General features: G+C 44.8%; 1 protein-coding gene across 5 annotated transcripts in view; it reads left to right on the forward strand.

Annotated features, from left to right (window-relative positions):
* LOC146711973 (RNA binding protein fox-1 homolog 3-like) overlaps positions 1 to 21722 on the forward strand; it is a 435195-nt gene that overhangs the window by 143465 nt on the left and 270008 nt on the right. For 2 of the 5 annotated variants that reach the window (XM_085455037.1, XM_085455038.1), the window contains one exon: positions 20544 to 20606. The gene's annotated coding sequence lies outside the window, so the exon portion shown is untranslated. The other 3 variants (XM_085455041.1, XM_085455040.1, XM_085455039.1) reach the window with 3 other exon arrangements.

Genomic DNA, 21722 nt, shown 5'->3' on the forward strand with positions numbered 1-21722 from the left:
ACAACATTAAGCTACTCACGCAGAGAAGAACGGCTGCTGCTGCCATCAAATACGGTGCATTTCTCGGCTTTTAAAAAAACCGCTATGCGTCGCCAGGTGTTTCATCGGATTTGAGGTGTTACCTCCTTTGACAGTATCACAGTATCAGCTTAAAGCACTTGTTGCAGGCTGCTGAGTTTGCATATTTTGCTGTGAAGTACAGCCAGACTTTTGACCGCTTTGCCTTGGGCATTTTTAATCTGTAGCTCTGCATAAAAGAACGTACGTACCTGGCCCCGCCTACTATCCTCGGAAACGTAAAATGATTGGCTAGAATCTAAAGTGTATCACAGCTCAGGAAAAAAAAGCACCGAAATAAAGCACCGAAATGTGCGCTGCTTTTCGGTCTGGTTACTACCGTTTATGTCAGAACCGGTGCCATCATGGCACTGGACACCGGTACCCATCCCTATTTGAGATACAATAAAAGATTAGAGTTTTTGTACAAAGTATCGGTATCGGATCAGTATCGTCGATACCACCCTGAATTTTACTTGGTATTGGATCGGAAAGGAAATCAGTGGTATCGCACATCACTATTAAACAGGTCACTGTATAGTTCATGGGTCATCTTATAGTCACTCTTTTTCTGACAACCGAAATGCAAAAACATGAAAATTGCTTTATTGGGAATTTAGCTGTATTAAAATAAGCAATATATAACCAGAGGGAGCAGGAAAGTCTGAAAGGCTAACAGTAAGCTAGCTGAGTTTAGCTTGAACCGAAAGGTAACATCACTCGGTGTGAAACAAACACCTCTTGTTAATCTGTTATTGGGGTTATTATGCTAACTGACGTGTTACATTTTAAAGTGACAAAGTCAAATTTATTTATATATCACATTTAAAGCAACAACTGTTTTCCGTGGTGCTGTATATTTAAGATCATCAAAAGAGATACAAACATAGGAAGAAATGATCAAATTTAAGAAAAAGAAGCATAAAACGATTTGAGTAATAAGACAAATAAAAGTGGTACAAACTCATTCTGATTTAAAAGCCAAGGAATAAAAGTGAGTAATCAGACGGGTTTTGAAAGTGTCTAATGTTGGGCAGGTCCTGATGTGAAGGGCCAGTTTGCTCCACAGTTTAGGAGCAGTCACACTCGCGTCCTGGAGTCAGTCCGGTCTGCTCTTCAACAGCTCGGATGTTTAGTAGTGATTGGGAGTCATAAACCAAAAGAGTAGAGACGTTTTTGATCAAAACAGATGTAGGGCTGGGCCATATCATACCGTTCACAGTAATACCGGTGTAATGTTGGGCAACGATAAGAAAATGAAATATCGCGATAGAATATGGGTAAAACGCGCAAAACGTGCCTTTGTTTTCATACGCAAATGGTGGAAAAAGCATGGCGACGGAGAATGAGAAGGGCAAAAGTGGATCGTTGAATGAAACGATGAACCACAACTGGTTTGTAAAAATGCTGCAACGTCAGTGGTGTGGAACTGGTTTAGCTTTCGTCCGTCAGATACACAACAAAGCACTATTTTTGGTAGCGCATGCTAGCGGGCCGTCGTTATTACCGTGTTGTTTGGAAAATACGGCGCACTTAAAATCAATCCTTTGATTTTTCTGAACATCGACAGAGCCCCTTATAATCCCGTGTGCCTTATGTATGAACTTTGGTTGTGTTTACTGACCTTGAAACGATTTTATGTGCACGGCGCTCGAAAATCTGTCAAATGTTTCAGTACGACTTTGCTAAGCTACGAAGCCGCACCGCTTGATGGATTGTCGGAGCATTACGGCTATCGTAGGCGGAGCCTCGCGGAGTGATACGTACTGTGCTTCAACATAATATTACCGTATTGTGTGTGTATAAGCTCTTTTTAAGTTTTGTGGATATTATACATGGTTACGCTGAGGATATGTCGGCCAGTTTCCACTGGAAATGCCTTTTGGTTAAACTGCCAGCGAGGAATTTGCATTTGCTCTGTTAAATATTTATATAATTTTAATGCACATAAAAAACAGCTGCTTGTTTAAGTGAAAATACATTGATGTGTTTTTTTTTTTTTGCACTAATAAAGTTGTGGAGTTGTAAAGTATTTTGTCTAGTGTCAATTATATTGTTATCGCAAATTTTCAAATGTATATCGTGATAAATATGTTTGGTCATATCGCCCTGCTCTAAACAGATGTAAACAAAGCTAAACAAAAACAGGTAACAGCTGACGGCATGCCGCACACACAGGCGCCATCTTGGATTCCTCTGGATTTCTCTTTATTCTGGAAAGTGAAACCAGTGTTCGTTCCTCAGTGGAAATGACGTCCTGATGGTATTAAAAGCGTGGCCGTAGCCATTTTTTTTCTTGTCTTTTTTTAAGATAGTAAAGCTGTCATGTCTCAGTGTTTGACACCCCAGATGGACTCTGATTGGGTTTAAGGTGTTAGGTTGATGCACCATAAATGGAAGGGTAACTGGTTGGTTCAGACACAAGGAGACCATTAGATTACTGAGTAAGTAACTTTTTCCACTGTGCTATATTAATTTTGAATGAAGGAATTCTGTATTTTGTTATTTTCTCAACACGGCTGAACTCAAGTAGTCTTAAGGAATAGTTTAGAAAAGAGGGAAAGTGCACAAAATAACCTTTTCAAAATTTCTGGTTTTGATTGAAACTTTAAATCTAGTCTCTACAGAGTCTCTTTTTATTGGTTGTTGGAGCACAAACCTTACACAGGTGCTTCTAAACTCTGGTTACAGCTGCGATTTGAAGCAGGAAAACGCCAGTCATGCAAGTCTGCTTCTTCAAACCAGGATTTGCGGTCCGCCATCATAGCATCGTGCAAAAAAATAGTTAGATCTTTTTATTTAGCAGCATGCTACACTCTCATTATTATACATATTTTTAGTTAGACTAAGAGAAAATATTGCTGGCTTGCAACGCTGGCAGGTCATAAAGTTGCGTGGCACTCTAGAGAAATGGAAGTAGCAAGTGACCTTTCCATCTACACTATAGGGGACCTTTAATGCAGCCAGGGATACTGGAGCTTGATGGATTTATTCCAACGTGCATTTTGTTTTTCTCCAGACTGCAAAATAAGAACATTCGGCCATAACCGATAATTACTAATGTCCAAAACAGCAATATTTAAAATGCTTCATCTTCACTATTATGTGCCAAGACTTCGTGACTCCTTACAATGACAATGATTTGGTTAATGTTAATCTATATAAAATATGTCAATAGCACAAATTATCCAAATAGCAGCTGAAGAATTTACTCATTCGGCAACTGCATTAGACTGTGATGTAAGTTCTTTCATTTTTACATAGAAAAATTAATTTCATGTACTATTAGTATTATTTTTTTGGTATCAAGTGTTGGTATTGCATTCATTTTAAAGTAGAGAGATGCTTTCACACTTGGTATAACTTGAGGGTTTGTGGGATTTCAAAAAACCCCAGTAAGGCAGAAAATGACAGACAAGTCAGGCCATTCTCTATTCCTTTTAGAGTCCCGTCTTCTGACTTGTGCCACCCACAGTGCTAAATCAAGGGGCCAAGTTGGGCTCGCTCTGCTCTGTGTGAGCATGTGCATGCGGTGGTGGGGGAAGCTGTGAAGCGCATCAGTCCCATGCCTGTCAACGGGCCTACACCGCAAGCCCGGTCCAAAGGCCGTGCCTGTCACGGGTGCCTCCACACTGTGCTGCTCCCAGATCATCCACGCTGCCCACCAAACAAAACCCAGAGAGAGAGCAAACAAATCTCAAAGTGATATTATACAACACATAAACAAAGTGTATTTGTACAGGGGCATTCTGTTTACAGTCGACGCATACTGTATATATATATATCCTAGAACGTGTGCGAGCACACACACCACCACCACACACTCGTCTCAGGAAGTACAGAGTAGGAGGACAGGCCCCCGGTATCTCATCTCTTTCCCTCTTCCTGTCACTGTGCGGTGGCGGGGTGGATTAAGGCCTTGTGTTTGGCACAAAGGCCTCCTACGTGCCCGGAGGCCGTCTCCTACAGGCCAGTTTTACCCAGCAGGTTCCCTCCCACCAGGATGTTAGTCTGACTCATTAACTCTTACTGAAGCTTCTCCACAGCGTAAATCGTTGACAGAGATAAACTCGGCTAACAGATGCCACCGAGGTCACCGTCACTTTTTTGTCAGAATTTTGCACGACTCCTGCTCTACTGTATGTCACTGAAATTGCACTTCCTGTGCTAGACAGTATCCTTCCTTTTACTCTTCACTTCAGCAATCGAAAGGATTCCTCTTCACCCTGCAAAATGATTCACCCTGCTCGCTCAAACACCATCAGTACATGCCCAAATCCTCCACTTTTATTAAATGCATTTTACTACAGTGCTAAAGAAATAAAACAGCTTCATTATACAGTCTTCTCTTTTTCCACATTTGCATTCTAAGACTTGTTTTTTTAGTACTTGGGATTTTAGCTTCTGTCAGTTTTTCCATCTACTAATGGAATTATTTCTTAGCCAGCGTCTGACCTCTTCACTATCATCCACACCTCTGCTTTATTCCAGTAATAGAAATAGGTCTGGTTCCTCTCATAAGCCTTTATCAGTAAATACATTCTTTTCTGACTGGTGGAAAACACACTTGTGATATTTTTCTCACAATGTATGATCTTTAAAACCACTAAGACCTTTTCCATCAAATAACAGCCTGTTATTCAGATTGCTGCCCCTGTGACCACAACCCAGAAAAGAGCTTGAAGATGGAAGGATGAATAACAACCAGTGCCATACATCAAAAACCGAATGTGAACATGAAGGCAAAACAAAATGGCAATTATCGGGATGAATAATTCCAACTTCTACCTTCTTTTCACGTACGAGAAATGTTGTTGACGAGTCAAACTGCAGTCTGCTGTCTTACCCCAGGAGACATCAATTTCAGTGAGGTGACCTTCAAAGAAAAGCTGGTGACATGCCAGGTTTAGCATAGTTAGAGGACAGTGGGTGTCTGTGTGGGTGTCAGGGTTCAGCCTTGGTTCAAGGATAAGAAATGAGCATCAGTTAAAACTGTTGGTTATGAAAAATATGTTGTCTTAAGTGAAAATCTTTAGAGATGAGTCTGGCAGACGTGACGTGACCGGCCCACTGCGACTCTTTGACCGAAAACCTTCCTTGACACATGTAACCGAGCACGAAACATCTCCAGATTCCCAACTGCACCAGTGTTTGGACACGTGTTGGAGACGAGGCACCTCTTGGATGTCATAATGAGTCTGGACGGAATCAATAAACATCAGTGGCATGATTGATGACGACCCAGAGCTCTGTGCACTCTCAGTTGTGATCCACTTATAGCGAGACGCACATTAGCATGTCTTCTTTAACGACGGAACAAAAACAAGGCACGGTACTCAGGGGAGTGTTGTCTAATTTTTTTTTTCCACTGCACGTGATCGAGCGCGGTGTCGTCCTAGTAGCCCATTCCAGTCACCATCAACTAACGGCTGTACTCTGGGGCCTCTAGGCCTGACTTAATCAGACCAGATATACATAAATAGCAGGTCAGCCATATGGTTTCACCGTGATGTTTTAAACAACAGCGTGTGACGTCTTCAGCCCTCCTGGAGGGGTTTGAAATAAGGGATCATACCTATAGGGACGCTCTGCTGTACGGCACGTCGATTCGTGCGGCACACGTGGTGCAACAGGCTCGGGCAATGCAGCACTCACCATATGCTCGGGCCTCTAGGTCAGTGCGGAGCTGAATTTGCAACATGTAATTTAGTAATACCAACACTGTGGTCGTCATGCAGGTTTGTGGGGGAGAGAAATAAATGTATTGGCGCAGAGTGCTGTGGAGTTGGAGGGAGGAAAATCTATAAATGTTTGCCCATATATTGTGTCAGAAGTATTGTAATTGTAGCCCATTAAATCAGCAGGGTGTACGATGGGCTAGCTTTGATGAAACGGCGCTCCGCTGCTGCCTTCACCATCCACAGCAGGGTCAGCAGGCTGGGGACCACCGAGATGATTTAAGGCTCGAGTCACTGGTTAATAGTTAATGAGAGTGAGTTGTTCAGAGACTCTGGATGGTTTCCAAGTTCCGGCCAGCTCAGGCACAGCAGCTTCATAGGCACTCAAGGCTGGAATTGAGAGGTAACGGAGAGGTCTAATCGTTTTGTTAAATAAGGGCTGCCGACTCTTTAACCTCAGCAGATACCTGTGCACACAGTAAGGCAGAAAATAAACACGGCGCGTACACCCGCTTGCTCCGGTGATTGCGTCCCCGCCTCATCTCCTGCCCTGTCCCGGAGCCAGATTTACAGCTGTTCCCGTCACCTCTGCAACTTGTTTTCCCTGAATTTTTTTGTCCCGTTGTTCATCATTTTTCCATTTTTCAGGCCCGCACGCATCGAGCCATATTTCAGGACACCTTGTCATTTAGCAGTTTCCCTGGGAAAAATAACGAGGCTGTTTTTTAAGAAGGCGGCGGATAAAACCAGAGGCTTTTGCACACAGATGCTCAGGGTTCATCTGTCGTACCCCTCCGTCCATAACTACAGCTGGGGGGAGGGATAAGTCAGAAGAGAATCAAGGGCACATTAGTCTGCAGAGAGGAAAAAAACACATGCACCTACAGTAGGAAACCATTATTACCACAGGTGTTTTGTTAATGCATAAAGTGGCTATTATCTGAGCGTAGCTGCCACACTTCTCCCTTTGGTTCCCAGGTGTTTATTGGTTTATTAGGATCCATGCTGGCTTCACTGTACCAATTGAATGCAATGGAATTGAAATAGAGCAAGATATTAGTGTTGTCTGCAGTAGCAGAGAGAACTGTGTCACGTAGCCAGTTAATGTTGTTTCATTATGAGAGAGGATTTAAGCGACCGTGTGCCCTGCAGAGGCGACAGTGAATTATAACTGGACGAATTCCAGCTCACCAGTCAGGGGCGATCAGGAGCACGTTTGAGGCGGTGCCTTCCTTTCTTTACGTTCTTGTATGCACTTGTGCATACGGCATCATACGAGCAGCTTTGTGTGTCTGCACCTCGCTGGCTGTGAGAAAAGACAGAGATTGGACGAGAGCTGTAGAGAGACTCTCCAGGGTTTAGAGAGAATGCTCATTAAGGCCTCCTATAGCACAGCCAGCTCATTCCTCACAGTCCCAGCGGCCGGCTCTACTACGCTCTGCTTCCTCACCACATCCTCTCCCCTCTCTTTATCTGCTCTCCTCTATTTCTGTCTCCTTCTCTTACTGTCTTCTTCTCTTTCTGTCTCCTTCCCCATCTGCGTCTCGCTCGCTTCCTTTCGCTCAGTCCTCCACCTGCACTCGGGAAGCTCAAATAGCAGATGTTTAGGCTTTTCGTCGACAGTTTGCATAATTGTCGAGTTCTTCAGCAAATTAAAAATTTGCCAAATGCAATCTGAATCTAGACTTGAAACACAGACTGTTGTCTTTACCTGCTATTTGCATTGTTTTTCTTAATTAGGCTATAGATAGTATTTTGTGGCCAGTTCCAGGTGTTGACAACAAATAGCAGCTGGATGTAAAGATACTTTATTGGGGTTTTCTTTTTTCTCTACAAAACTTTATCAGTTTATGCACACATGTTGGTCTTAAGTGTCTTTTTGATTGGTGAAGGCGGAGGTGTTGAGCAAGTGTAGCTGTCGCTGGTGAACCCAGCTCGCTTCTCACAGGAACAAGTTTAAATTTATCTCGCCCGTTTTGAATCTTCACTCTTCAGCTAGTTGTGCAATTAGGGATAAAACGCTCTTCTTTGTTTCTGCCTCATTTCCTGGTTTGAAGTTAATGAGGTTACTGCATTATTGCAGAGATATCTCATGCAGCAGCTTTAAAGGATAACACTGGTTACTTTGTCTTTTTTTAGTTCATAAACAAATCCCCCGAAGACACCGAAACCAACAATTAGTTTGCTGTGCTATCTGATAAAAATTACATCTTCATGCAATGCAGAGCTTTTGTCCAAAAACACACAAAATGCCAAACTTTGCACTTTAGATCTACAGCATTGTGCAAAAGTCTTGAGTCACTCTTCTATGAGTTATGCTTTGCTTTGAAGATGGGAAATAGATGCAGCAGTTTATTGAAACCTTCAAACGTGCCTTTAAAATGCAGTAAACAAGAGAAATAAAGAGTTTACAAATTCTAAGAAGACTGAATGTCAATATTAGTTGAGGTCGCCTTTATTCTTAGGCAGCGTTATGGTGCATAGTCTGCAGGAATAGTTCTCCAGATATCTTAAAAGACATGCAAAGGCCTTCTTTGGTTGTTGGCTGTCTTGTGGATCCCCCACTGCTTCAATAACAATAAGATCTGGGCTCTGGGAGGCCAATCCTTGACTGACGGTGGTCATTGTGTGTTTTACAATCCAGGTATGTTTTTCCTGCATTTGCATTGTGTTTGGAATCATCGTCCCTAACGCATTGTCAAATAAATGTTATGGTGGATAGAAATCTGACTATGATTTTCTATGTTTAGTTTTAATGAGATCTCCAACATCACTGGTTGAAATGGACCTAAACCACGACAGAGCCTCCACCGTGTTTCACAGATGGCTGTAGACTCACTGTTGGACCTCTCTCGTGACCGCCTCTGTACAAACTGATGATAATTTGAACCAAAAATGTCAAACTTGGATTCATCAGACCTGTTTCCAGTTCCTGTTGCCTTTCCATCCAGTTCTTGTGTAATTTGGCAGACCTCAGCCTTTTCTCCCCGTTTCTCTTCCTTAACAATGGTTTCTTGACAGCCAACCCTCCACTGAGGCCATTTCTAATGAAGCTTTGGCGAACAGTAGATGGAACTGAAGGGTCAGATGCATTTCTCAGGTCCTGTGTCAGGTCTTTTCTGAATTTTTTTTTCTGTTTCTTGAGTATATGAGTTTTTTAAGCGTTACCACTTCTTCACTTGTCCAATTTCTTCAATTCTTATAAGGACACACTGCACACCAAGCCAAAATGTACCATGTTTTTGGCTAATAGTGCTTTGGGAATCACTTTGTTGGAGCAACAATATTATTTTATGCCTATAAAACTGTGTTGTCTTTGGTAATTTTCATAGTTTTAACCAAAGCAATGGAAACATTGTCTTCTTGCAAAGATACATTTTAAAATGTGATTTTTTTTTCCTGTGTTCACTCAACACTGGTTCATCCTTTGAGTTAGTTGCCTATTTAATGCTTAAATGATTCATTTGTTAGTGTTAAGTGGTTCAACAAACAAGCACACACACAAAAAAATTTCTGCTAAAATGGTCAAGCGCACTGACTGTACTGAAAAAGTGAAGAATTAGCCAATGTCCATGGCAAAAACTTGGGAAAAACCTCCAGAAATCCTGGAGAATCTTTGCTCAAGACCACTTTAAAATATAATAAAATGAGGGGTGACTCAATACTTTTGCATAATATTGTATTACTCCATATTTTAGAAGCTACAGATCAAACGGTACCCCCAGATGCCCGCCTACATCAGTTGAAACTTTACCTGTGGTGCCTCTGCAAGCAGCTATGCAACCCACCGCAGACCCTGCTTTTCCTGCTGTTTGTTATTTAGTGAATAACACGTCTCTTGTCATCCATGCCTACTTTGTTAACTGCAGAGTTCTTTAATTTGGTGTTTAAGCTTCAGGCTTTTTACATGTTGCCTGGAATGCCAGGGAGGTCCCAGAACAGACCAGTTTCACCAAAAACAAATGAAATCAGTTAGAAATCATTTCCTTTTGTGGACCTGAATTAAACACATTTTTGTTTTTGTTAAGAAAAAGTAGTGCAGGTTGTTCTCTAACCAATCTGTGACAGATGTTGTTGGTTAATGCTACCTCTCGCATTTTCTTCTTTTTACATCCCAAAAGCAACCCGGTAGATGGGCTGTGCGTAGGTGGGCCAGGTGTATTTGCGTGCTCAAGTCTACAGATGAGTGCCGGTGACATGATTTGTCATGCAGACAGCCAGCCCGCTGTCTGCTTGATTACCGCTGGCCAGCCAAACGCTTGACCCTCAAGCGGTCGAGGCCCCGGCGGTGGCAGTGGTGGGAGCATTATCCACCTCCACCCCTGCCTGTGTATAATGGCCGCGTCGTGTGATCGATGGCCTGTGTACCTGTGGAGCCCGGCAACTACAAAGCCAGACACACACACAGTGACGCACACAACTATACAACGAAAGGGCTTTTATGAAGGCCTGGAAACACACAGCGCTCCTCAGGAAACACCTTAGGTCACACCCTGACACACGAATCCATTATACAGGCTTGACGAGATGTATGGTGTATTGTCCAAATACACTGTAGTCACAGTGCTGAATTGCTTGAATGTTTGCCTGTGCAGGCATTCTTCCTCATTAAACACGACGTACAGATTACAGATGAGTATAAGATTCTCCGAGTCACTGCCTGGTGCACATTTCTTAGCTTATATATCGAGCTGCAAACACACAGTTACTCAAACACCTTGTTTAAACAATTTGTGCATTTTTTAAAATACTGAATTGTTTAAGCGAGACTTTCATGTAAAAGTTAAGTAACTTTTCTTATCAACAGAGGCTTTTACGTCAACGTTTTTTTCTGTCTCTATTGTACAAAAGCAGCAACAATGAATGAGTGAAAGCTAGTCAGGCAGGTTGACACATCTAAATACCTTTAGTTCAGCTCTGCACAACTTGCTTTTAACCAGACTATTATCTGTATTCGTATTCACATGAAAAGGATTTGAGTGATGTTGCTTTATCTTGGCCAGACATCCATGACGGGAGTCCTAGATCCGTATATCCAGTCGGTTGACAGATTACAGGAAAATCATTTACCGTATTTTTCGGACCATAAGGCGCATTAAGCAAAACAAAACAGTTAGATAAGTCAAACTTTACTCAACTCAATCTTCTTGCTTCCTCCACTTCTGTACCATTGATTCATTAATGCTGTATTCTATCACAGCTGCTCTATTCCCATGTTGTTGCAGTAATAACTAGTATTGTGGATGCATTATCTCAGTTGTTCTCCTGACTGAAGTTTGGTCCGTTTACAGCATCCTGCCATGCGATTGCATTTGTCCCTAACCATCAGGAACCCTCACGTTAACTTTTATCGAGTGGAAGAAAGTTAGCGTTCATCCTGCAGCTTCACTGTTTATGTTATGCTAACATAGCTGTGTCGCTAGCAAACACGTAGCACATCGTTATATACCACCTAGTCCAACTTCAGTAACCCTACAAACGTCACTGCTGTTTAGTTTTCTGTCTTCATTTATGCTGGAAGTGATAGCAGAGCTGTACGTTTGAATGTTTCAGAAATCTCTCAGTCAGAACATGCTATATCCTGTTTAGGTGGAAGCTAGCGAGCTAACTTCCTGCTAACGCCTAACGTTAAATGTAATAAATTCTGTTTTCATGGATGCCTGGATGTTAGACTTAATTGTTACACCTGGTAAAGCAGCAACACTGATCATTTTATTACAGAATTCAGACAGTTTGTAACTCTCAGTGATGCTGCTGTGTTTGTTTTGGGACATGAAGAAGGCGGAGTTTTGGACCCAGATTACTCCGCGAGGCTCCAACAATCCATCGAGCGGTGCGGCTTCATAGCTTACCAAAGTCATACTAAAACAATTTTTTAAAGATTTTTGAGCGTCGTGTACCACATAAAATCAGTTAGAGGTCAGTAAGCACAACCAGAAGTCATACATAAGGCGCACTGTCGATTTTTGAGAATATTTAAGGATTTTAAGTGAGCCTTAAAGTGTGGAAAATACAGTAGCATTTGTTCATAAAGTCTCTAGAAGTCTACTGAAGAGAAGGAATGCTATATATTTTCTTTTTTTGATATATACTGGCTGTGAACACTGTCAAACACATGGTTTAGTTGTTCAGTTAGTCAGAGATCAGTTGACTAAAAGGGAGCATAGCTAATTGTTTCCACTGTCAGTAGCCGTCCTGCTATATGGATGGCAGTACTGTTATCCTGCAAGTATCTGCTCCCACCCGGAAAGAAATATTTCATCACAGGATAAAGACGAATATTCCCGATCACTGTGATTGATTTGCAGTGACCTTTGCCAGCGAAATTCCCTCCACAGCATGATGGAGCCACAGTATGCCCTTTCTGTTAGGGTCAGGCGTTAAGGTTATTCCTTCGAGTCGCTCGTCTCCCCCTTGCTCGCTTGCTTTCCCCGTTCCGTTCTGCTCCCGTCCATCTCCTGCATAAACAAAATCCCTCCCGCTTGATCTTTTCAAAACTCTCAGTTTGTCCTTTGGAGAGCCAAGGTTACCGTGTCCATCGCTCCCTCCCGCTGCAGCAGAGATCTGTCAACAAACTTCTGAACACTTTCTGACTTGGAAAACTTAAAGAGGAGCGGGGCTGTCCCAGGAGGTAATCAAGCTCCTTCTCCTGCAACTGGTATCTTTAAACAGAATAGATAAAGGAGAAGCGGGTCATGCAGGAGAGCTCAGGTACTCTGCTGGAAAAGTTCAGTGTATTGATGTGCTGCAAAGGGCTAGTGCTTCACAGAGAGAGGAGCCCGTCAGACCGCAGGCTTGATACCTGCACCGCTAGCCCAAAGGGAGCTAGGTTAGTGCCCAGAGAAATTGACTTACTGAAAAAAGATTACTCCCTCTTTCTGTCGTTTTTTTCTATCCTTCTTACCCACACAAACCTTCTTTCACTCCTCTCAACTTTTGTGGAAAAGAAGAAAAAAAAACACTCGGATAAATTACTGTTCTTCACTGGAGACTAATGATCTACTGGTGTCTTTGCATCCTGGCCCTGAAAGTGGTGAAGAGCTTTGATGATGGAGGATTGCGGCTGACAGATAAAAGCTGGACCCCCTCCAAACCTCCTCCCCCCCACCCACCACTACCACCACCACCACCACCACCTCCTTCAGATGCTCCCCATCTCTCCCAGCTACTTAGTTATGAGCTCCAGCGTTATTTCTATAGTAACCCATTGTTATTTTATTTCATCTTTGCCCCGAAAGTTCAAGCTGGAGGCAGAGGAAGAAATCGTGGTTGCCTCTCGCTCTCTATCTCTGCCTTTGTCTCCATTCAGGTCTTTTTCTGTCTGGATGCATTCATGCATTCAGGTTTCCTTTAGCTAGTCCTCCTTTTCAGGTAAATGGATAAACATTTGCATTTTTCTAACACGTTTCTTCTATCAAGTGACAGAATTACACAAAGAAAGGTCGCCGTTTTGAACATAACACACCTTTTAAATCTTCAAAGCTCACACTGATCTCTATAGTCTCTGCACTGCCTTCTTTACCTTCCTCTCCTCCTGACTTTGTCTTTAACGAAGCTGTTGCTGCTTTTAAGAAAACGAGCTTTGTGCAAATTCACCTGCATTATTTAGTAAATTTCAGCAGCGAGCCATTAAAAGGTTGAGAGAACTTGAACTCTGAGAAAACGTGACTGTTTTTGAGCCCTTTCCCTTTCCGTCCCCACTCCTCACTTTTTCACCCGAGCGCAATTTGATTGGACTTGATTTGATTTGAGCCCTGCCACTTTCAGTTTGAATAAGGTAACCAAGAGTTATTTGCTAGGAGAGACAAGGGCCTCACCGGATGGAAGGTTTGATGAATTTTCACACTGCTTAAAAATTCCAGCTTTGCTTTATTCAAATGTAACACATGACTACAAAGACCCAGTGTTTGATGAGGTGTATGAGATGTAAATGTCGGATGGAGCCTCTCCACTTATCTGCCCCACCGAGGAAGGTGCCCAGCATCGTAATCATCTGATCTGAATGGATTCAAAGTGTGCTCCTTGATGTGAATGAGTGCTGCTCCATTGCTTTGACGGGGGGAGCGGTACAGTAACATCCCCTGGGGGCTCCGTGGATCAGATGGAGCAGGCTGGGAGATGTGTGCGGCAGCCTCTCAGGGATCTGTGAAGACTGCAGTTATTTTTCCAGGAATCCATTTTTGTTGGGGGAAAGCCGCTTTAAATCTCAGATTCCGCTACATTGGAGTTAAATTTGTATCTGACTATATCAGTGTCTCCTAAAAAATCCACTTCACTTCCTTTTCTGTTTTTTTTCCTCCGACCTGTGTTTGTCGTTCAGTCATTTGAAATTACTCCGCCCTTGTATGTATAGTCAGCCACGCTGGATGAGCTTGCAAGCATAAGATGGAAATGCATGCAAATTTTAGACCTCTTACTGCAGTGACCAAACCAGAGGCAATATTGGACGCCAAAATATGTCAGTCATAAAGGCGTAAACATTATGAGCTTGGAGGAGTTGCAATGCAGCAAGCATTTGATTGGTTTTCACTCATTCGCCTTTGTATTTTTTTTAGTTTTTGTCAATGGTTAGCTGTAAACTAATTGTTTGGGTTAAGCCGGTGAAATCTGCATGAGTAGATTTTGTAATTTTTCATATTGCATGTTGCAATATGACACTTACCTAGTGTCCTTTATGATGAGCATCCATGTGTGATGAGTTGGGAGTCAGAGATGCTTCTCGCTGTTGCCATAAAGGATGCTCAAGGACACCTTGTGCATATACTTAAGACATCAGCAGCTTAGAGAAAAATCGCCATTTTTGACATCCTAGTAGTGACGAGGGGCTGCCCGTAACCATCGCAGGTTCTGCGAGGAAACTGCATCGGCTCCTTTATTTCAGTACATATGAAATCACCCGCTGTCACTCTACAGTAGCAGGCGGGAACGATATCAGCAGGAATTTATGCAAATCTTGATTAGCTCAATGAAAAATGATAAAATATCAGAGATATGAACTATTAAACAGCAGATGTTTAACAACACAGCAGATGTTTTATATCACCAGCAGCGAGAGGATACATAGGCTTTTCACTGGTGCTGCCGCTGTAGCTAATAAGCGAGCTCGTGGATAAGTGCGTGTCTACCTCTGCGCGTGGCCAAGCCTCCGGATGGCCGTGCCTCTGTCTGGGGGCAAGCTAAGCTTAAACACTTTGTGCTTGTGCTGCTGAGAGTCTGTGTGTGCACAGGCCTGTATTTGTCACTGTGTATTTGCGTGTGAGCTCTAGACCAAGCTGCTCACAGCCTGCCTGTCTCTTGTCCCCCCCTAGAGGGTCATTCAGCCCCTCTCTCAGCCTCTAATCCCGTCTGTCCGGGGGAGATAGAGGGGAGCAGACGGCCACATCACACCCGGGGCGCCGCAAACACAATCACCAGCCTTTCACAGACACTTAACGGGGCTTTGCGCTTGTTCAACAAGGCAAAACGCGGCAGGAGGGATCAATTTAATACAAGGCCTGACTCAAATGGAAAGAGGGTAAATAAATAGGCAATGACAGCGAGGACTGTTGCACAATTTGTGTAGTGGCTTTCCACTTTCTCTCAGTCTCTCCTTTGTTGCTCTTCGCTGTAGCACCTATATGATTCCACTTCCTCCCTCTGTGACATATGGGGCTGAGCTGAGGAAGAGCAGCCCTGATCCCTCTCTCATCAGGCTGTGTTATTTTAATAAATCACTTCTGCCATTGCTTGGTACATTAATTCCCCAGGCCCAGAGGGCTGTGTTACCACTAGCAGCGATCTGCATGAGGCGCTAAATGATGTGGGGGATCCCCCAGTGAGAGAACAGAGGCTCTCTGAATCTTCCCTCCATCTCAGCATTGTCGGTTTGGCTCTCACCCTGGGCTCGCCCAGTTCTCAGCACAAATCGTATTCAGAAAGGAAGCCGAGGCCTCATCGGGCACGCATAGCCGAGAGGGAAGTCACCTGACGCCTCAGACACTAGCCGTCGTGTAGCATTGTTGCGCTTCGTTACTTCAGGGCATTGCGGTGCGATGCGTCTGCGCTCGCATCCATGTAGCGCTCCTTTCCACAATGTCAGCTTCAGGCATTAGTAAAAGTTGCAAGGACAGTCCTCACAGCAGCATTCAGGTTTAACACGATTAAATGCGTGCCTTCATGTTAACAGAAAAGGCAAACCCAAGACTGCATAAGCTCACGTCTCTTTCCTGCGTCTCGAGTTGGTCAGTTCAGACATGGTTGCTGCTGGTGTAAGACATCCAGTCTGAGAGTCTCACTCTGTCATGGGCGAAAGAATTAAAATTGTGTGCGTATGTATTAAACCAACGCTCTTTCTGCACACACGAAATTAGAACGGGGGTGCAGAGTTTTTCCTCAATAACATCTATTAGAAATGAATATTGCTCCAAGCAGCAATGAGCACACAGCAGTAACTTTATTATCCGTCTCAGGATCGGTCGGCGCGGTGCACGATCGAGAGGGCTTTGATCGAGTTCGGGTAGCACAGAACGCGAGTGCTACGGCTCATTCTGTCGGCGTCGGGCGTATGTCTGAATAGAGCCAGAAAAAAAAGCAATACCAAAGTGACCACGTCTGGAAAAATAGATTAAAAAATACAGATGAATCCAATGTTTTGTAGCCCATGTCAGAGAAATGCTCGAGTCTCACAGCAGTTTAATCTACACCTTCTCTTACAGTCCTCTTCAGTTTGCAGATACGCTCTCTTCAAATGAAATTCCATCACATTTTCTTGCAGCGAGATGATCATAGCTCTCAGAATGAGCCCCGTGTCTGCAGGTGGTGGCATACATAAACACTACGTAGACGTAGCTGTTTTACATGACTGCTTGATTGAATTCAGCACGGTGCGACTGTAGGCGCAGGTGGTACGAGTAGGAGACACCAAAGTGGTAACACTCGCACTGGTAGTGTTGGTGGGAGCGAATGTATTTCCCCACCGGGGGTACCAGACGCCGCCGTTTCCCTTCCAACACCTCAGCGCTCTGTTGGCCGGCTCTCCGCTTCTTTCTTTCTCTATACATTATAACTCCTTAGACAGAGGTGAGGTTGCTATTGGTATGCACAGACAACACCGGCAGATTCACCACCCAGAATACCACTGGGAGATTATACCCTTCCTGCTCCACGCAGCAGGGATTCGGCTACCGTAAATAGAGCGCTTGGGAGTGTGCTGTGTGCCCAGAATGACAGAGCACTGCAGTGGCTGAATACTCCAGCCAGACGGCGAGCACAAACTCAAGGACTGCCGCAAATACAGTAATCTCTCATGCTTTTGGTTGTGGTTTTTACCTTTTTCTACAGGGACTCAGAAATCGTCGCGCTGGAGATCCATCTGGCTGATTGTCAGCGTGCACTGGGCAGCCGTTGGGGCATGCAGGACACAAGCTACAGACAAAATCTGTTGGACTTTAGAAAAGAAAGCAGGAGGCCAGAGTGGAAAAAAAATAAAAAAGCTGCTCACAGGAACCGTGCATCAGTCAAGACAAGAATTCGGGCCTACTTATAGTTTTCAAAGGAGAAAATTGGGCCATTTATTTGCTTTTTGCTCAAAGATTAAATGAGTTTATTAATAAATAATTCATTGTATGCTTGTATCAAATCTTCCGAGGCACGAGGCGTAAGTCGTAGCAGTGCGTTAGCATGCCGATCGTATCATGAATAAAAAGCAGGAGTTCGTCTAAAGGCTTATGCAGAATCAGAGACAAAACCTGAATGACAGTGAGAGAGGTAATTTGAACGAGTGTAATGACTTGCTGTTGCCATGGTGTGCAATGACACACAGTGGAAACACAGACGCAGCACAGTGAAATTCAAGAGGAGAAGCGCTTCGGCACGTTTTAGCAACAAGCTACCGATTACGTTACGAAGGGATAATTAACGCGAGCGTGCACCAAACTTTTTGTTTTTTAAGGAGACGTTAATACAAGTTTAATTAAAACATTTCATGGTCATTTTTTAGTTTTCATCGTCAAGTATTAGCAGCTTCTCTTTTTCTCCTCCACATCCCAATTTCCATTTGTCTTACGTTTGACCCATTAAAACTGCATCTGTGCATTTGACTTAATATGGGCACGGAGGGCTGTCTTAATTAATAAGCAGGCATCCACCAAACTAATCTGCCTGTGTTGTGAAGTCTGTCCTTTCCATTAAGTGGGACTCACATTATCTCCTAATCAAATTAGTCACTTAATTGTGGCCCTCCCTTGATGGATCCCATGAAAAAAGGAGTGCCGTGTTTGCTGCAGGGGGATGTGTGAAGATGGAACACGGCTGTTTCATTACGATATGAATTTTTTAATAACCAAAGCGTTCACTGTCATCTTCTTGCTTTGAACCTTGGCAAAGGGTGAAGTTGAATTTGACATTTTATCCACTCACACAGTTGAGTGTCTGGCTGCTTTGTTGGGGCTAAGTACCATAGCCCAGGGCCACTACCCAATTGCCCAACAGGGGATTGACCCCTGTCATCCACTGATCACTAGTCTGCTTTCTTAATCACTCCCCCGCATTGTCTACTGCAATACTTGATCTCAGTCGATGCATTAACTCCTTCATCCCTCTTAGAGCTGCTATTCCCCAAGTCGTGATTAAGGAGTGAAATCTGATGTTACCAAAGATTTCACTCCATCCGTCCATCCTTGGACAGATTGGCTCCTGAGGGGAGGGTCTCTAATTTTAAGGAGCCAAGTCCGCCCCCGCGGCGTTACAGCGCGGGCGCGGTGGCCGGGGGAAACCCCGGGTCCTGATGAATGGAGGTATGTGTGGTCGTTTGTCCCGCTGATTGAGTTTTATCCCCTGCCCTTTCACAGCAGCCAGACAATAAAGAGAGCCACATCCAAGCGTGACAGGTTAACCTAACAGTAATAGAATACTCTTAATAGTCTAGCCTCAGCCAAAGTCCACGGCAGAGACGTCCAAATAGCCAAGCTTCCTTTGTGGCGGGAGTGGAGGTGTGAGTGTTGTTGTGTGATGGAAGCAAGGACAAAGAGGGCAGCTTGATGGCTTAATGTGCGGTTTGATCGCTTCGTTGGGTGAAATTGAAGTTAGCGAGGGCGACCGAACACAAGGGAGGGGGTGTATTTTCAAAATGGAAATTAGTCGTATACGAGCGTGACATCGACGCGCTGTATCGCTTAAATATTTTATGGGAATCCTTGAGCCTTTGCATTGGTACAGATGCCGCGACGCGGTGGTGGCGTCTGCACAGAAAAGCACAATCAAAGTGAGCAAACTGTCAAAGGAGATTTGGATGATGTTGTCATGACGTTGACATGGACGTGTCTGTTTTCTGGCAGATAATCTTCACAAAGAGAATCCTCCGGGCTACATGCATCCGCGCAGGCAGAGCCTCTGACTGTGTTTGTTTCTGTTGCACCTCCGCTCGCAGTTTGTCATGTCTGACTCGGGCTTTAATTAGGCCTGCGAATTGAAGCGGCGGCAGCAGCAGGGCTGGGAGCCCTCTGTCCACAGCTCAGCCGTCCTCCACGGTGTCTCCTCGGAGGACCTCTCTGCTCTGTGTGGTTAAGATAATAGAGGCTCGCTCGGAAGATGTTAATTGAGGGGAGATAAAGTGCAGTAGTGGCTGCGGGGATGCACGGAGCGGGGGTGGAGGGGAAGGAGGGAGAGCTACCTGATTAGAGGCTGAGGTGTTTGACTTACAGCTCTTCTTTTGATGATGATATATGTAGCACCAGATTTTTCAAGGAGAAAGACAGAAACGCACGAGGAGGAGCCTAAGAGATAGTTATTAAAGTTTTCCCTGGGGCGTTTCTGTTCTTCGCTGTGCCGTTACTAAGTTACGCTCTCGGGTTTGTGGAGTGAAGAGTCAGGTTTCGAGGAGGTTTTTGGGGGCTCAGAAGGATCTGGCAGCCGTGCAGACGGGCAGGGAGAGAGGCAACTCTACCTGGGCCTCGGAGGTTGAAGCAGAGATGGAGGTGATCTGACCGAAACAGCTGAAGTGACAGAAGCTACATTAATAGTGGCATATGTCTGGAGCAGAGAGAAACTAAAAGGGAGAGAAAACAGACTCTCCACCAGCCCGGGAGAGGATGAAGGGAACGAGAAAGAGGAGGGGAGGACGAAAAAAGCAGAAAACAGTGCCAGCAGCCTCTATAATTGCCTCAATGCCGCTGGGATTGCTTTCATTCAATTGAAGCATTCTCTTTCTCTGTACATTGGAGGTGGAGATGGAGGAGGGGAGGAGGGGTCGGGCCGGGTGGCGTGGGCGGGCGGGAGATCCGACGGTGCCCTCCCTCTTCCAGCAACATACAGTGATGAGGGCGATAGCTCCCCTGTAGCGGCCGAATCTCTGGCATCAGTGTGAGCAACAGAGAGAGCGAGCGAGCGAGTGAGATTTAGTGTTTGTGAGAGAGAGAGAGAGAGCAGAGTACTGTGGAAGAGTGAGGCAGCGATAAGGAGGTAGGTGGACCACAGATCAGACCTGTCAGATGTGATTGTGCGGCCAAGTGCAACCCCGCATGTGAGCGTGTGTGTGTGTTTTTATATTTCCCAAAGACAACCAGCTTCCCCGCCCCCTTTCATCACAACACACACAAACACAGCATCGCTGCCCAAACACACGCACATTGCTCGAGGAATCCTTTTATTTCTTTATTTGGGCTCCTGTTGGTGCGTGCCTTAGATGCTCAGCTCCCTCCTCCTCTCTCTTCTTCTCCTCCTCCTCCTTGTCCTGTTCTTCTCTCCTCCTCCTCCTCCTCCTCTCCCCTCTCGCTTTGCCGCTCTCTCACAGCCTCGGTTTTCTTTTTTTTTCTCCTCTTCAATCTTGTGCAGGTTGTATCTGACGGAGGGACCGGTGCCGCGCTCCCATCCCCGCGCTCCTTCAGCAACAACACTGTGAGTATTCTCATGCTAATTTGGCTTCTCCAGCCTCCCCAACATCGGTTTTGTCTATTTCGCTTTCTTTTTGTTCTTTGCCTCTTTTATGTTTTCATCCGTCGCGCCAAACACAGCGGCGGCGGCAGCAGGAGAAGCAGCGCGGGAAGGGAGAGAAAGAGGAATGAGAGAGGACATGCACAGAAATACAGAGAGAGGAGAAGAGAGGGGAAGGCAGAGAGGGAGGGGGGGGGAAAGAGTCGAGGAGGGAAAGGGATTTCTGCCGCCGCCGCTGCGAGCAAGCCGCTCTGCTTTCGGAGGTGTTTCTCCTGGAGGATGGTGGAATTGCCGAAGGGATGTAGGGGGCGGGTCTTGGTTTTGTGAGTAGATAGTTGTGCGAGAATGATAGGGGATGTTGTTGACAAGCATAGAGTGGCTCATCAGACAGCCGGGCAGCTGGAACCAAGGTTTTCTCTGTTGACTAAACTTCTGATTCATCCGTCACTTTCCATATTTACACGCGCACACAGATAGATGCGCTTCTCTTTCTTCTTTCTTTTTTTTAACCGACGTTGCTCTTGTTGTGGAGCGAGGACTTTTACGCCGCCGTCATTTTTCTGGTGACGCCGTGCAGATGGGGGATGAATTGTAGATGGATGTTGCTCCTGGTCCAAGATGTGCTAAGCATATGTGTGTGCCATTCATAGCCTCAAAAGCACTTAGCGTAGTTTTAATGACTACAGTAGCAGATGCACGAGTAGGATTTTTTTTTTTTAAATTCAGTGTTTGTGCCCACGTACCATTAGTTGTGACAGGGTTTTGGTTTTTTAAAGAGGAAAACGCGTTACTACAGAGCTGTGCATGCCTAGAGTGCAGTGATTGTGCCTACTGTACACAATAAAGGATAGTCAGTGTGTGTGTGGGTGCAGGGAGGGGGGGTCAGGAAGTCAGCGTCCATCCGTACATGCTGCTCTTTGATCAGAGGGCCACGTTTAGTCTGCCCACGACATGTGTCTGAGCCATATGAAGAGTGGGTGGGTGTGTGTGTGTGTGTGTGATGGAGCCAAGACGGGCCCTGTGCCCTCACTGCAACACCATAGCTAATGGGCACATGGGTCAGCAGGGTTGGACGCTCCT

Source organism: Copadichromis virginalis, linkage group LG4 (assembly GCF_057382275.1).
Source record: "Copadichromis virginalis isolate Kocher_CV1m ecotype Utaka linkage group LG4, C_Virginalis_male_GT1.1, whole genome shotgun sequence".
NCBI lineage: Eukaryota > Metazoa > Chordata > Actinopteri > Cichliformes > Cichlidae > Copadichromis > Copadichromis virginalis.